The sequence below is a fragment of the Neofelis nebulosa genome, chromosome 5, assembly GCF_028018385.1.
Source record: "Neofelis nebulosa isolate mNeoNeb1 chromosome 5, mNeoNeb1.pri, whole genome shotgun sequence".
Lineage (NCBI taxonomy): Eukaryota > Metazoa > Chordata > Mammalia > Carnivora > Felidae > Neofelis > Neofelis nebulosa.
This window is the reverse complement of record NC_080786.1, coordinates 23,843,705-23,859,267: the sequence shown is the minus strand read 5'-3', so window position 1 is coordinate 23,859,267 and position 15,563 is coordinate 23,843,705.

Below are 15,563 nucleotides of genomic sequence, written 5' to 3'. Positions count from 1 at the left end.
CCACCTGGTTCATTCTCCCATTGAAGTCAGGTCATCATGAGTTACATCTGCTTTCAGGCCTCCTCAAGTCCAAGACATAATAAAAAGATGATGGCTGTGATTATAAAAAGCGTGCGGGGTTGGGCATCAATGGTACAGCATATTGAATTCCCAAGGAGGACTGAGTTGCATCATTGTACTCACAGAAGCTCCTCTCTGCCAGTCACAAAAGAAGAATGTGAACTGAGAAGTCTTGTGCGGATCCAGAAGTCTTTTGGCAAGTGGGGACAGTGTTTGCAAAGGTAGACACTAAGAATGGCAAAGCAACGTGAGCCACGATTCCTCCCCAGGCACTGTGCTGATACCACAAAAAAGTGACAAGTAAGCACGTCTTAGTGCTTGTAGAATTTGCATAAGACTGAACTTGTTCAGACCTGTGGGTGTTGCCTTTTTAAAAAATGTGCCCGATAATGTGACATAATATTATGCAGAATACACATTTGCTTTTATAATCCCATATGCTCTGGCAAAACTTAGCATTTTGGAGCTAAGACTTTATTATGCTAGGTCCTTGCTGAATCACACTGACGATGGAGACACTGCAGCTTTCTGAGTTCGGGGAGTTGAGAGTCTGTGGCACTGAGGCAGCTCGGTCACACGGGATGTTGTGTTCGGAGGATGTCACTTGACTATAGAGAGGGACAGATCTAGGAGACTTAGTGTAATTAATCAAGTCTGTGTCCTAGCTCCAGAGGGCCTGGAACTGGATTCAATAGAGAGAGAGTATTAAAGCAGTTCACTTTGGCTGCTTTAATACTAGTCAAACAGATAAAGTGAGGTTTGGGGTTGGGGGAAAATAAAGCGTTTGTAAAAAGTTACAAGTAACAGGTCGCCAGGACAGACTTTGAAAACCTTTCATTCTGTGCGCCAAGGAAGAATGTAACCAAATGCATGCTTCAAGACCCAGATTAGCGAATTTCTTAAGGGCCAAAAGAAATTCCAATTTACGTAAAAACCATCCACAAAACTCTAGATTATGATGCTCTATGCAAAGGCATGGTGGATTGTTGACAGCATGTTATCCAGCTTGAATTAATAAAGGTGATGTAAGCAGAAGGCCAACTTTGGCAGAAGCCAGACTCTAAAACTGGGTTTCCTCAAAGTGCATCCTGACCGAGCACCAGGTGCCTGGGATGTTATATTGAAAATGAGATTGTGGGGCCTCTTAATTTTGGGAAGCAGGGGGCTCAGCTAAATTAACTCAACTAACTAAAAAGTTTAGGTAGGACTTCTGGGAGTCCTTTTAGGTGTTAAAATGCTAATGAACTTTGTGAAATGTGCATTTCCCAAACTTACTAGACCATAGAACCCTCTTTTCCTAAGCATCTGGCAAGAACAGTGTTCTGACACAGGCTTATTGAGACACATTGCCCCAAAGTGTTTGCTCTAACTCAGGCCTCATTAAAAACCCATGACCTCTTATATCCAAAATCTATAAAGAACTTACCAAACTCAACACCTGAAAAACAAAGAATCCAGTGAAGAAATGGGCAGAAAACATGAATAGGCACTTTTCCAAAGAAGACATCCAGTTGGCCAATAGACACATGAAAAGATGTTCAACATCACTCATCATCAGGGAAATACAAATCAAAGCCACACTGAAATACCACCTCAAACTGGTCAGAGTGGTTAAAATGAACAAATCAGGAAACTACAGATACTGGCAAGGATGTGGAGAAACAGGAACCCTCTTGCACTGTTGGTGGGAATGCACACTGGTGCAGCTGCTCTGGAAAACAGTGTGGAGGTTCCTCAAAAAATTAAAAACAGATCTACTCTATGACCCAGCGATAGAATGGCTAGGAATTTACCCAAGGGATACAGGAGTGCTGATGCACAGGGGCACTTGTACCCTAATGTTTATAGCAGCGCTTTCAACAATAGCCAAATTATGGGAAGAGCTCTAACTCAGGCCTCATTAAAAACCCAAGACCTCTTGTATCGAAAATCCATACAGGGGCGCCTGGGTGGCTCAGTCAGTTAAGCGTCTGACTTCAGCTCAGGTCACGATCTCACGGTCCGTGAGTTCAAGCCCCGCGTCAGGCTCTGGGCTGATGGCTCAGAGCCCGGAGCCTGTTTCCGATTCTGTGTCTCCCTCTCTCTCTGCCCCTCCCCCGTTCATGCTCTGTCTCTCTCTGTCTGAAAAATAAAATAAACGTTAAAAAAAAAAAAAAAAAGAAAATCCATACAGAACTTACCAAACTCAACACCTGAAAAACAAATAATCCAGTGAAGAAATGGTCACAAAACATGAATAGACACTTTTCCATCAACTGATGTCCATCAGCTGATGAATGGATAAAAAAGGTGTGGTTTATATATTCAATGGAATACTACTTGGCAATGAGAAAGAATGAAATCTGGCCATTTATAGCAATATGGATGGAACTGGAAGGTATTATGCTGAGTGAAATAAGTCAGTCAGAGAAAGAGAGATACCATATGTTTTCACTCATATGTGGATGTTGAGAAACTTAACAGAAGGCTATGGCGGGGGGAAGGGGAAAAAATAGTTACAAACAGAGAGGGAGGGAGGCAAACCACAAGAGCCTTAAATACAGAGAACAAACTGAGTGTGGATGGGGGACGGGGGAGAGCAGAAAATGGTGATGGGCAGTGAGGAGGGCACTTGTTGGGATGAGCAGTGGGTGTTGTCTGTAAGCGATGAACCATGGGAATCTACCCCAAAAACCAAGAGCACACTTTACACACTGTCTGTTAGTCAATTTGATGATAAATTATATTAAAATAAAACAGTAAGTGTGCAAGTACATAGTTGGGGATGGAGGGCTTACAGAACAGAACAGGCAGACTGACAGAAGCTCCAATTCATTTGCGTACGCATCCTTTTCTTCTCTGGATCTTATCAAGGCTTAGGCTTTTCTTACTACAGGTCTGAGGTCTGAACAGAAAGGTCCCACTTCTAAGTTTTTGAAAATTGCTTCCTTGTGGAGCCTTAGGCTATGATTTGAAATGGTAAGAAATAGTTTAGCTAATTGAATTGAGAAGTAAGCCCACAACTTTTAATCACCTGCATAAAATCCATTAGAGTGAAGATAAATTGTGTAGTACAAAGGGTGTGCAAGTGAATATGACAGGGTGGGATCGCCCTAATTTCCTAATGCAGGAGAAAGTAATTCAGCTTGATTATACATCACCGTTGGTAGCATGTGAGTCTTACTATTTGAAAATGTTTGCCAGTTACATAATAGAGTGTGGAATATAAATAATACGGATCAAGTGAGGACGTGGGACATGAAGTTTCCTGATTTACACACACTGATTCATAATACCAGCATTTTAGAGAAAGACGTCTTGGGACAGCAGCTACCTACAAATGCAGTTTGGTTGCCTACGTCTGTTTCTGTGTTGTGCTTTCCTGCAGACTTGCACGAGGCTGTTGTAAACCTAATCCTGTTTAGCAATTATGATTTACTTCAAATGGCTCCACTCATTAAGCTGTTTAAACTTAGACTTAAGGAATAATATCCACTTTGTTCCTTCACACAACTTTGTGGGGGGAGGGGATAAACATTTAAAATGGGATTCTTGGCAGAGAACGGTCAACATAAGACACTAAAGCTTGCTGTACCTTTAATACATCTATTTTTCTTCTTTAAAAAGGATTTTGAGTGAGAAAAACAAAGCCCGGATTGGTTTTCAGAGACAGGAAGAATGACTACTGATAAACGCCAATTACAAACAGAATATATGCCATTTATTCAGACTTGCGAAAATGTGTGTCTTGGAAAAAATGTTTATATAATCACGTATCAGCAACCTCAGGGGTTTTGAACCTGTTAAACGCAGCTAAGCAAAGACCAAAAGCATGTCACGTATGGAAGCTGGATAGTGCATGAAAGCAAGAGATAAGCGGTGGGTTTGTCTCCTCTCATGGTTTGCTATTGAAGCTCATTTACTGTAAGAAGCTGCTCCTCAGGTTGCTAAATGGGGGTAGCTCAGGATTCGGGGTCTATGTGAGGACATTTCTCCTGGGCGAGATGCTGTCTTTGAACCCTTACTTTTCAAGGCTATCACCTTACGCCCTGCTGGCCTCATCGCCTCAGGACATAATTAAATAACTCTGCACGTGTTGGTAATGGCCATAAGAGGTGTTTAGGAATGGCCTGAAGGAAGCATGCATTCATGAATTTCTCAGGTGTATGTTTTAATCAAAATCAGAGACTCTCAACACGTTGAACTCAATAGACTACTGGATACTGGGCAATATGCCCAGGATGATATTTGAGTTTTCATGTTAAGAATAAGGGTAAGCCCCTCAAAGCCTCAAATGTGTTTATATTATGTGTATTCTTAGGACAACACAGGGCAATTGAGGATATTTTCATGAAAAACAAGGCAGAAATAATTTTTTTCTTATGGCAGGTGATGTCATCAAATTCTGAACTTTATAACTGATTACAAGTTTTTTGTTTGTTTATTTGTTTGTTTGCTTGCTTTAGTTGCTGAGAGATTTACCCTAAACCCAGTATTCATTTAAATTTTTGGTATGTTGATTGCCATCTTTCTTATATATGATTCTTAGCTTTTTATTGTATTTCACACTCCTATTGTATGGTGCTTAAAAAAAATTAACAGACTTTTACAAGTATTTTACTTGTTTCAGAGTAGCTGGTACAGACAATTGCCACTTAAAATCCATCCACAGGCCAAAAAGTGTGATCAAAATTGAAAGATAAAGGTGTTCTGTTACAGATGTTTCTGTATGACCTTTTTTCTTTATTGTCCTTAAAACTCTTAAAATACATCGTCTCTTCAGTAGAGACACCTTTGGAGTTGACCTATCTTCCTCACTTCCAACCTAATTTTTCTTCTTTTGGTGCAGACCATTACATTTTAAAGGTATGTTCAAATTAAGGTAACATCTTTTCTTCCCCCATTTTCGTCCCACTGCCATGGTCAGAATGTATTCCCCCCAATTTCTTATGTTGAGATCCTAACCCCTAAGGTGATAGTACTGGGAGGTGGACCTCTGGCAGATGATAAGGCCATGAGGGTGGAACCCTCAGGAATGTGGTTCATGCCTTATAAAAGAAGCCCCAGAAATGTCCCTCTCCCCTTCCATCATGTGAAGACACAGGAACCCTGCAACTGGAAAGAGAGATCTCACCTGCCCATGCTGACATCCTATCTCAGAATTCCAGTCTCTGGCACTATGAGACATAAATGTTTGTTGGCCACACAGTCTGTGCTATTTGTCATAGCAGCCTGACCAGACTAAGACACCTACAGGAGGTCCAGCAGTGAAGCAGTCATGGGTGAGAAATTCAGATCCCATGGAAGAGTCACTGGGTGCACTCTCATCTATCAGTCTCATAGCAGACCAGCCTGAAAATGCCCACTTCTAGAAAAGGTGGACTTCTCCCCCTATGTTCACATAAACTTTATAAAAAGGAGAGAGTAATGTGAAGGAGGCTCCAGCTCAATCACAAGAGCTCAGCAAAACGAAGACCAATGAAAATGAATAATAAGGACTGAGATTCAAAATGACAGATATTTATTTTTTAATGTTTATTTATTTATTTATTTTTTTGAGAGAAAGAGAATGGGAGAAGGGCAGAGAGAGAGGGAGACACAGAATCTGAAGCAGGTTCTAGGCTCCAAGATGTCAGCACAGAGCCTGGCGCAGGGCTCGAACCCATGAACCGTGAGATCGTGATCTGAGCCGACGTCAGATGCTTAACTGACTGAGCCACCCAGGCCCCCCAAATATACCAGATATTTTAAAGGGAGGCTCTCAGGGAGTGGAGACCTACTTCAAGTGAGCACTTACGTCACATTACAGAAGAACTACTTATAAAAATAAGAAGGGACTAAGGAATAGGCAAAAACATTAAAAGAATGTCGAATCTGTTGAATGGCTTGCTGCTGTTCTTGATAAAAATCAACTACTTCTCCTCCTCTACTCCCAGTGCTTTGGAGCTGCATTATCAGAAATGCACTGAGTGTGGAGGAGAACCCCAAGTCCATTCCTTGGAAGCCCTAATGTGGGTAGCATGATTCTTGCTGTGTTTGTCCTCTCCACCTTGCTGCTCTCCTGTGCAATGACTTTGTGTTTAAGGTATTTCCCCTTCTTACCCACCAATTTTTCAGGCGAAAGTTTACCTCCTGGTCAGGTGTAGTGGCTGTGGCTTGTCCCCACCGAGTCCTGGCAGCAGCAACCCCCAGAAGACAGAGTCCCACACTGGAGTTACACACCCTCTCTGTTCCCACCGCGCTACCCCTGACATGGTGTCTTTTCCTGTACAGAGTCTTGAGTCTTTTTAGGAAGTAGCTAGGGACAGGACTTAAAAATAAAGCAGACAGGGGCGCCTGGGTGGCGCAGTCGGTTAAGCGTCCGACTTCAGCCAGGTCACGATCTCGCGGTCCGTGAGTTTGAGCCCCGCGTCGGGCTCTGGGCTGATAGCTCGGAGCCTGGAGCCTGTTTCCAATTCTGTGTGTCTCCCTCTCTCTCTGCCCCTTCCCCGTTCATGCTCTGTCTCTCTCTGTCCCAAAAATAAATAAAAAACGTTGAAAAAAAAATTAAAAAAAAAAAAAAAATAAAGCAGACATTTGTGTTCAGGCAGCCTGGCCTAGAGGCTAGGTTGAACACTCAGAAACCGCACTCTCTAGGTTTAAATTCCAGATTTGCCATTTGCAAACAGTGTGGCCTCATGTAAGTCAAGTCACCTCTTCAAGACTTAGTTTTGGGGGCGCCTGGGTGGCGCAGTCGGTTAAGCGTCCGACTTCAGCCAGGTCACGATCTCGCGGTCCGTGAGTTCGAGCCCCGCGTCAGGCTCTGGGCTGATGGCTCGGAGCCTGGAGCCTGTTTCCCATTCTGTGTCTCCCTCTCTCTCTGCCCCTCCCCCGTTCATGCTCTGTCTCTCTCTGTCCCAAAAAATAAATAAAAAACATTGAAAAAAAAAAATTAAAAAAAAAAAAAAAAAGACTTAGTTTTGTCATCTGCCAAATGGGGGCAAAAAGGCTGACTTCTTCACAAAACTATGGGGACAAGTAATGGATTGAAAGGTATAAAACGCAACACGGTGCTTTGCTCATGATAAATGCTAAATGTATTCTTGCTGCTATTGTGATCATTGACCCTAGGGAGTAAGAGAAGAGTATAAGAACTGGTTGTTGTCCTGAACAAATAAAGGTACCGCCTTCAGTCACACACAGACGTATATGACACACACAGTCAGGCAATGATTAAAGAACATTACAGAGCAAGGTGCTGGAAGGGAAAGCTATGGAAGCTCATGTGACTGTTTACAAGGATGTAAGCGCCGATAGCATACATAGAGGAAACTTAGTTGCAAAACTGGAATGTGAGTGGGGCCCTAGATAAGAAAGAAAGTTTTATAGATGGACAGAGAAGAAAAGAGTGTTCTGGTATTAGGCATCTGGGAATGAGCATAGAACACGTAGGGGACCCAAGAAACGTGTCCAAAAGAACCAGATGGCTTGTACTGTGGACTCTATCATGACTAAGACACGGTAGGTGCTTCAGATGCACATGTGGATGAAAGAAGAAAGATGTTTCTGGATGTGTGGGAGGAGGTCAGATGATGGAAGGATTTGGGTATAAGATGAGATGTTTGAGCCCAATGTACAGCAAAAGGGAAGATAAGAAAACACATTATCTTGGGGCGCCTGGGTGGCGCAGTCGGTTAAGCGTCCGACTTCAGCCAGGTCACGATCTCGCGGTCCGTGAGTTCGAGCCCCGCGTCAGGCTCTGGGCTGATGGCTCGGAGCCTGGAGCCTGTTTCCGATTCTGTGTCTCCCTCTCTCTCTGCCCCTCCCCCATTCATGCTCTGTCTCTCTCTCTGTCCCAAAAATAAATAAAAAAAAAAAAAAAAAAAAAAAGAAAACACATTATCAGAAGATTATTCGAAAGAAGCCATCATGAAAAACTGTAGAAAAAAGAACCTGGAGGTAGAGAGACCAGTTACGAGGCCATGCTGATAATGAGGATTCCAAGAGCTGAACCTCCGTTGGGATCGGGCAGTGGGAATAGCTAGAGGAAAGAGTATCGATAGGACACATGAAAATAGCTCTCTCCCAATCACTTTCTTTCCCTGTGTTCTGTCTCATTGCTTTTGAAACACTTTCCACAATCTGCAGGTCCTTTGTTGATTTATGCATTTACTTGTTTATTGTCTACTTACTCCCCTAGAATGGAAGTAAGCTCTGGAGAACAGAGAACTTACTGCTCCTAGAACATGGCCTGTTCTGTAATTGTGTTGGAGGGAGACAGGGGAGGAAGCCCTTTTAAAGACATGGGTTGTCAAAGGATTGCCGTGCGGGCCAACAGAAGCAGGGAAGTCAGGATGAGCAGATCTGAGAAGAAATGAAGACAATCCATGCATCTACACATCCTTTCAACCATAAGGCTCATTGAGTGCTTATGTGGAAGCCATGCAGACCAGTTGTTAAGGCCCAGACTCTGACATTGGATGGCTTGCCTTTCAGTCCCAGGTTCTACCACTTTTTACTTGTGAAGGGACTTAGGGCAAGTTCTTCTCTGAGTCTGAATTTCCTCACTTCCACAATGGTTAAAAATAAAACCCATCTCACTCACAGTCTGGATGTGAAAACGTACTGAGATATATATAGTGAGCTCCTAGTACGGTGCTTAGTATTAACAAGGACCCCATAATAGTGGCTCTTGTTATGACTATGTGCCAGGTGCTGTGCCACTGTGTAAGGTGGCAGTGAGACGCAGTGATGGAAATATTCTAGAAGCTGTCAGATATACAGGCTTGATGTTTAAATGAGACATGAGAGCAAATTTGCTTTGATTTCATTCCCTGTTGACTTGGGTTGCTACTGCTGGCTATGTAACAGTGAAAGGAAGCTGTCTCCAAAGCTATTTCAGATCTATTTTCTGCAAGGGACTCACCATAACAAAGGAAATTACTATCAAGAAATGAGACCTGGTGTATAGTTCTTCCAGAAGGAATAATGAAATGAAGGAAACTGCTTTTCTTTCTTCTTTTATTTTTTTTATAACTCAAAATAATGCTAGAAAATAGATGGTAAGATAATTTCAAAGTCAAGTGCTTATTGATGTTTTCTTATTTGTAGAAATTGGAGTAGTTAAATTTCAGGTACTGTTATGCAGGTACTGTGCTATGAGTAGCTGTGCTAGACAGGAGGGAAAGCTATCTAACAAACCTCCTGATATCTGGTATAATAACCAAAACAAAGAGCATTAATAGCAACCCAGGATACTTTTCTGCTATGAAGAAGATTTTTAAAAGTATTTTTGATGTGAGAGAATTAAAGGGAGTTTCACTGCCTGTCACATTGCTTATTCAATGTCTTACTAAGGGTTATTTCGTTTTATTTTTTACTGATGGTTTATTTTTCAAAGGTAAACTTTAGTGAGCAGGGAACAGATTAAATGGAACAATAACAATGGGATGCTGAGATTGAAAAGAAAGTTGAGGATAATTTTAATCTTGTTGTTCTGCACATAATGAAACCCAGAGACTGAAAAGGATCTTCTCAGGGCCACACAGACTCTGGGTGGCAGAGCTTGGTCTAGAGCCCAGGTCTCCTGATTCCTAACCCAGATCCCTTTCCCCTGCATCACGTTGGTGGCCAATGGTAAAGGGGCAAATGTCCAATGAGGGGACACATTAAAATAATAGGGCAAGTGGCTGTCAAAATTCCATGATGATTTCTGTGATCTGCATTTGTCTAATCTAATCTTGTTCATCCAAGGCCCCGTGTAGCTACTGACATATCCCGGGGACTCTGGACTCAATATGGACTGTGTATCTTGGCAAATGGCACCACCGTCTACCCTCTTGGTCAAACAGGAACCTGAGCATCATATGAAATCCAGAAATCATCACTGATCTCTCTCTCTCTTCCCAGAACCAACTCTTCAGTGAATGTCATCGTCCTTCCCTCCACCGTACTCCTGGAATCCCTCCACCTCTCTCCATTTCCATTCCCTCCACCCCCAAGAAAGCCACCATCATTTCTCACCTGCAACACTGCCACAGCCCCTAACATGTCTCCCCTCCCGTCTCCTTGTCTCCCCCCACCGTCCTGATCAATCTAGTCTTCACACGTGACAAAAGAGATCACTCTAAAATCAAATCTGGTTATGTCATGGTCCTTTTTGTTATTCGTCAATTGTTCCCATCACCTTTGAGGTGAAATCCAAGCTCCTTTCACTTGAAATACAAGTGCTGCAAAAACTAGCCGCTGATTATCTTCCCAGGCTCACCTGTTCCTTTATTATTTCACCTAAAGCCTCTTCTCCATGCAGAGTCTGTGCTCTAGCCATATTGAAGTTTGATTTTTTCAAATGTATCAAGCTCTCCACATCTGGGCTTTTGTATGTGCTGTTCTCTCTGCCTTGAACACTTCCCCCTTATAGATTTGCCTGGTTGATTTCTAATCATCCTTTAGTCTATGTAGAGAGATATCATGGAGGTATTACCTCTTCCAAACAATACCCCCTGACCAACCAGCCCCTCCACCTGTCTGGGGAGACTCCTCTACTCCAAGAGTAAGCTGAATGTCCCTGTTACAGCACTAATCACACCTGATTGTAACCATGTATCTTTTGTTCTCCTTCATTACCATTTTAGCTCCATGTGGGATGGAAATCATGTCCAACTCCTACATAGAATCTTCACTACCTATTGCATTTCCTGGCACATAACCATAAATAGCTGGTGAATGAATGAATTTATGAATAAAAAGAGCTGCCTTTCATTTTCTAAAATTCCTCAGGGGATTAAGGGAGATGGAGTTGAGTGTGAGGATGGGTAAGGAGTGGGTCGGAAAGAAACATCGCAGGTTGGAGCTGGAGAGGAGGCAGGGAATCATTTGTTCCTCACCCTCTTGGAATTCTAATAAAGAACAGAGTTGGGGACAGAAGAGAATGAGATGCTGTGTTAAGCATTAACTTGCAGTTTTATCAAGTAAGACTGAAATCAATGGAAGTCTCCAGTAGAGACTTCTACTACTCTAATGATGTGTGTTTAGTTTGTGTATATTTAAATTTTTCTGTAATATTTAAAAACATTTTTAAAAAACTACTCTTTTGCTTAGAATTCCAGGAGATTGGAGAGGCAATCATTTGGTCAAAGGGAAATGGTTTTTGTTTTGTTTTGTTTTGTTTTTTAAAATATAATTTATTGCCAAGTTGGCTAGCATATAGTGTATACAGCGTGCTCTTGGTTTTGGGGGTAGATTCTCATGATTCATCACTTACGTACAACACCCAGTTGTCATCCCAACAAGTGCCCTCCTCAATGCCCATCACAAGGGGAAATGGTTTTTTAGTCAGTAAATGGGTATTGGTGGACATGGGCATTAGAGGAGAGGAACATGTTTATCAGATGACTTGAGGTAGAAAGTGGTATCCTGAGTGCTTGAAGTTGAGGAACTTATATTGAGAGGACGAACTTAACACTAGCTTAAATTGTAATCATTTGTTGATAAGAAAAGGAATGACAATCTTTGTTAGATGATTATTTTTAGAGCTTATCTTTGTGTATTTTAATAAAATTAAAGCAAAGTTAGTATATGGTGATATGTATTTTTAGCCACGTGAGTTTGTTTTGTAACAATTGTTTTCAAAGTTCTGAAAGTAAGGAAGGAACATTTTAAAATTTAATTTAATTAATTTATTTTTTTAGAGAGAGCAGGGAAGAGGGGCAGAGAGAGAGAATCTTTTTTTTGAGAGAGAGAGAGAGCGTGCACGCATGCATGGGAGGGAGGGGCAGAGAGAGAGAGAGAGAGAGAGAGAGAGAGAGAGAGAGAGAATCCTAAGCAGACTTCATGCTGTCAGTGCAGAGCCTGAAGTGGGGTTCGATCTCACAAACTTGTGAGATCATGACCTGAGCCGAAATCAAGAGTTGGCCTCTTAACCGACTGAGCCACCCAGGTGCCCCAAGCCAGGAACATTTTTAAGTGGGTTATTGCTACATAAAAATCACATCATTGTCTCAGTTTCCCCCCAAATTTTACTAAGCTATTTTCTGAAGGCAAACCAAGGTCTTAATAGTTTTTAAGCTTGTAAAGTGGGAGTTATTTGGACATTTGAATGTGTCATTGCATAAACAAGTTAATCAAATGATATATAAGGCTACAGGCTTGTACTCCAGATAGCTTCCGTGGTACCTTTTGAATGTTCTAGCTTTCATGAGTTTTCTTTTGCTGCATGTATAAAATTGTTTACAACCAGCACAGTTTTCTTGAGTCCAGTGTCTCACCAGGCACTCACTCTCTACATGTTCCAGCCAAAACATCTCTGGGCAAATGAAGATTCTCTTTTAAGACAGGAAATGAAATCCAGCTCCAGTGGTTTCCCATGAAGCTAATATAGTTTCTCCTGCCATTTTGGTTGGAGCCCAACTATATTTGACTCAAAGTTTGGTCTCTCATTCTGGTGATTTTCCTCATTTTTCATAATTTACCTACTGCTGTCAAGAACAATCATTGTCTTCTCCAAAAGACTAGTAAATACTCTTCTAAGCCAATGGATTTATAAGAGGTGCAATCCAATGATTCAACTCATTTGAATCATTTGGGCAGATTTAGCAAATGCTTCATAAATACAAGACATAGTAGAAGATGTTTTCAGGGATGCAAAGAGAACAGTCCTTGACCTGAAGGAATTTGAAGTCAAATTATGGGCAAACAGGAAAAATATACAGAAAATGATTTCTCCCTGGTCCTGAGGGGATATAGTCTATCCCTTATATAAATCTCTTATACTAAACTCTTGTTGAAGGAACATGTGATTATACCCCAAACCAACTGTGAGATGGTTTCTTTAGAATAATTAGAAATGAGTGTTTTTGCTACCATCCATTAGGAAAAGATACTGCTATAGATAGACATTTTCTTAAATAACTTGTTCCAAAGAAAGCAAGGTTGCTGTGTCAACTTCACCCATCTATTTGCTTTAGAAATTGGTACATTCTGGACTAGCTAATTAGGCCACTGGAGTGTAGCCAATCCAGGATTCTGGAGGAAAAGTATATAAGTATCAGAGCACTTTAACTTGGGGTTGTTACATAAAGCCTCAAATGGACAGAAGAAGTTGAAGTTGCTGCTCTGTCTCAGGAAGAGTAAAATATTTATTTATTTATTTATTTATTTATTTATTTATTTATTTATGTATTTATTTCTGCTGGGGGAGGTCATTGGAGTCTTTACTAAATTCACCCAGCAAGTCTTAAAGAATAGCTGGCAAAGCCTGTCCTTGTGAACACTGAAATGACTCTGATGAGAAAAGCTACCCTCCAAAATCGGATGGCCTTGGACATGACTACTGCCTGGCAAGGAGGTAGGTACCTGTACTTTTATAAAAAAAAGAATGTGTGTTCATATCCAATGAATAAGCTAAGGTATCATCTTAATTAAATCACAACAAGGACACAAGTAGATGCCCTGAGTGATCTGACCCTTGGCCTAGGGGACTTAATAAATTAGTGGTTCAGATTATGCGGGTCATGGTGGAAAAAAATTGTTACTCATTTTGGAGTTATTATGTTATTCTGTGTTGTCTCTTACATGTACCTGTATTGCTACTGTGGCATCTGCCTCTAGTACAGCCAGATAGCCACAGAACGAGCCACCTCTACGCTAATGAAACCCCTTGCTGACTGCTCAGGATGCACAGTGGAGGAGGGATGTGTGTGTAAGACTGTAGGAGCTGGTTGAGGGCTGGAGTTGTAGAGGAGGCCATGGAGAGGAGGTGACGGTCCATTGACCTGAAAGCAGAACCCGGCGATTGGAAGCTCCTCACTCCTTCCCTTGTCCTTGGAAAGTTCTGTCCACTGTTCCTGGATTGGGAGCCGTTTCCAAGGACACAGCCTTGAGAGAGCAATGTGTTGCTGGGACCATCTAGACAGTATGTATAACTGAACCCAGTGACTTAAGGCCTCTGTATAAACTTGGAAGATTCTGGAAGGTGGGTGTGAAGATCTCACCTTGCAGCCGCTCAAGACAAGCCTCAAAAGTCAGTTCCCTGGCTTATTCAAATTGCTACCTACCAATCCAGAGTGGCCTCCTTCTTGCTCACCTCTTACCGGCACCAGTTTTTGAACCAACAAGCAAAACACAAGTTGAATTTTAGTATTTATTTTAGCTTCTTTCATCTTGTTTTGTTTAAGATTTATCTTCTTTGGAATAACATGCTACCTCTAAGAACTTAATAAGGTGGGGGCTACAGCCCAGTTGACTTCCAACTAAGCTATTTAGAAAAGAAAGCAAATAGTAAAAGAGTTATATATCTAAATCTAAAGGTAATTATAAACTTAATCTACCTTAATATACCTCTGTATACATAAATTGCATATCCATGTTTATATTTGGTATAAAACTCATAACCACGGGAATTTTTTCAACCATAGATTGCCCTTTGTATGCAGATTTCCAATGAGATACATTTTTTGGAAAAACACATGCGCTTTAGATTCTTAATTTTTTTTTAATTAAAAAAAAATTTTTTTTTAACATTTATTCATTTTTGAGACAGAGAGAGACAGAGCATGAACGGGGGAAGGTCAGAGAGAGAGGGAGACACAGAATCTGAAACAGGCTCCAGGATCTGAACTGTCAGCACAGAGCCCGACGCGGGGCTCGAACTCACAGACCGCGAGATCATGACCTGAGCCAAAGTCGGACGCCCAACCGACTGAGCCACCCAGACGCCCCTAGATTCTTAATTTTCAAATATAATGGTGATATGTGAAATATGGAAGAAAGCAAAACTCTTCCACTGGCTATTTAAGGTTGGCGATAACATCCACGAATGGTAGTGTGGAAGGCTGATTTATTGCCACAGCCTCATCGTGGCAAAGTACAATCCCCCACCTTTGGACTTTGGATTTGATGATGTCAGTTGTTTTAACCAAAGGGGTGTTAGTACACATGACACAAGCACAGGCTTTGGATGTGCTTGTGTGATGGGTTAGCCTTTTTTGCATTTTGGTGATCCTCAGGGAGGACCATATCTCATGATGTAGCCACTGCGGCTGTAGCCTGAATCCTAAAAAGACTTAAGTCTTTTTAAGTCCTAAAAAGACTTAAAAGTCTTAAGGAGCTGACCATAGACCCTGGCAACTGCTGATCCGAGGAGGAGGAAGAGACACATGGAATAGATCTGAACTTAACCTGCAGCCTGGGGCCCATCGTCCAAGCTACAGGCAGCCAACTCTACCACTGCTAAGTGTGAGAATATGCTTGTGTTTCGAGTTCATGAGTTTCAGGGTGGTTTGTGATTCAGCATTCTCATGTCAGTAACGGACTACACAGATGACTTCCAGAGATGTGTTTCTAACTCCACATAGACATAGATGACTATGAAAATTTCTACAAAATGCCATTCCTTTCCATTCATGTCTTCAACAGTATTTTGCGATGCGACTTGGCTACTTAGTGGGTTTTAGCTACAAATGCCTTTTCTCTGTTTTGGAAGGACTGAATCCGTTAAAAACTAGAATCCTGTTCTGAGTGACTTCTAGATGTAATAGGTACTACTT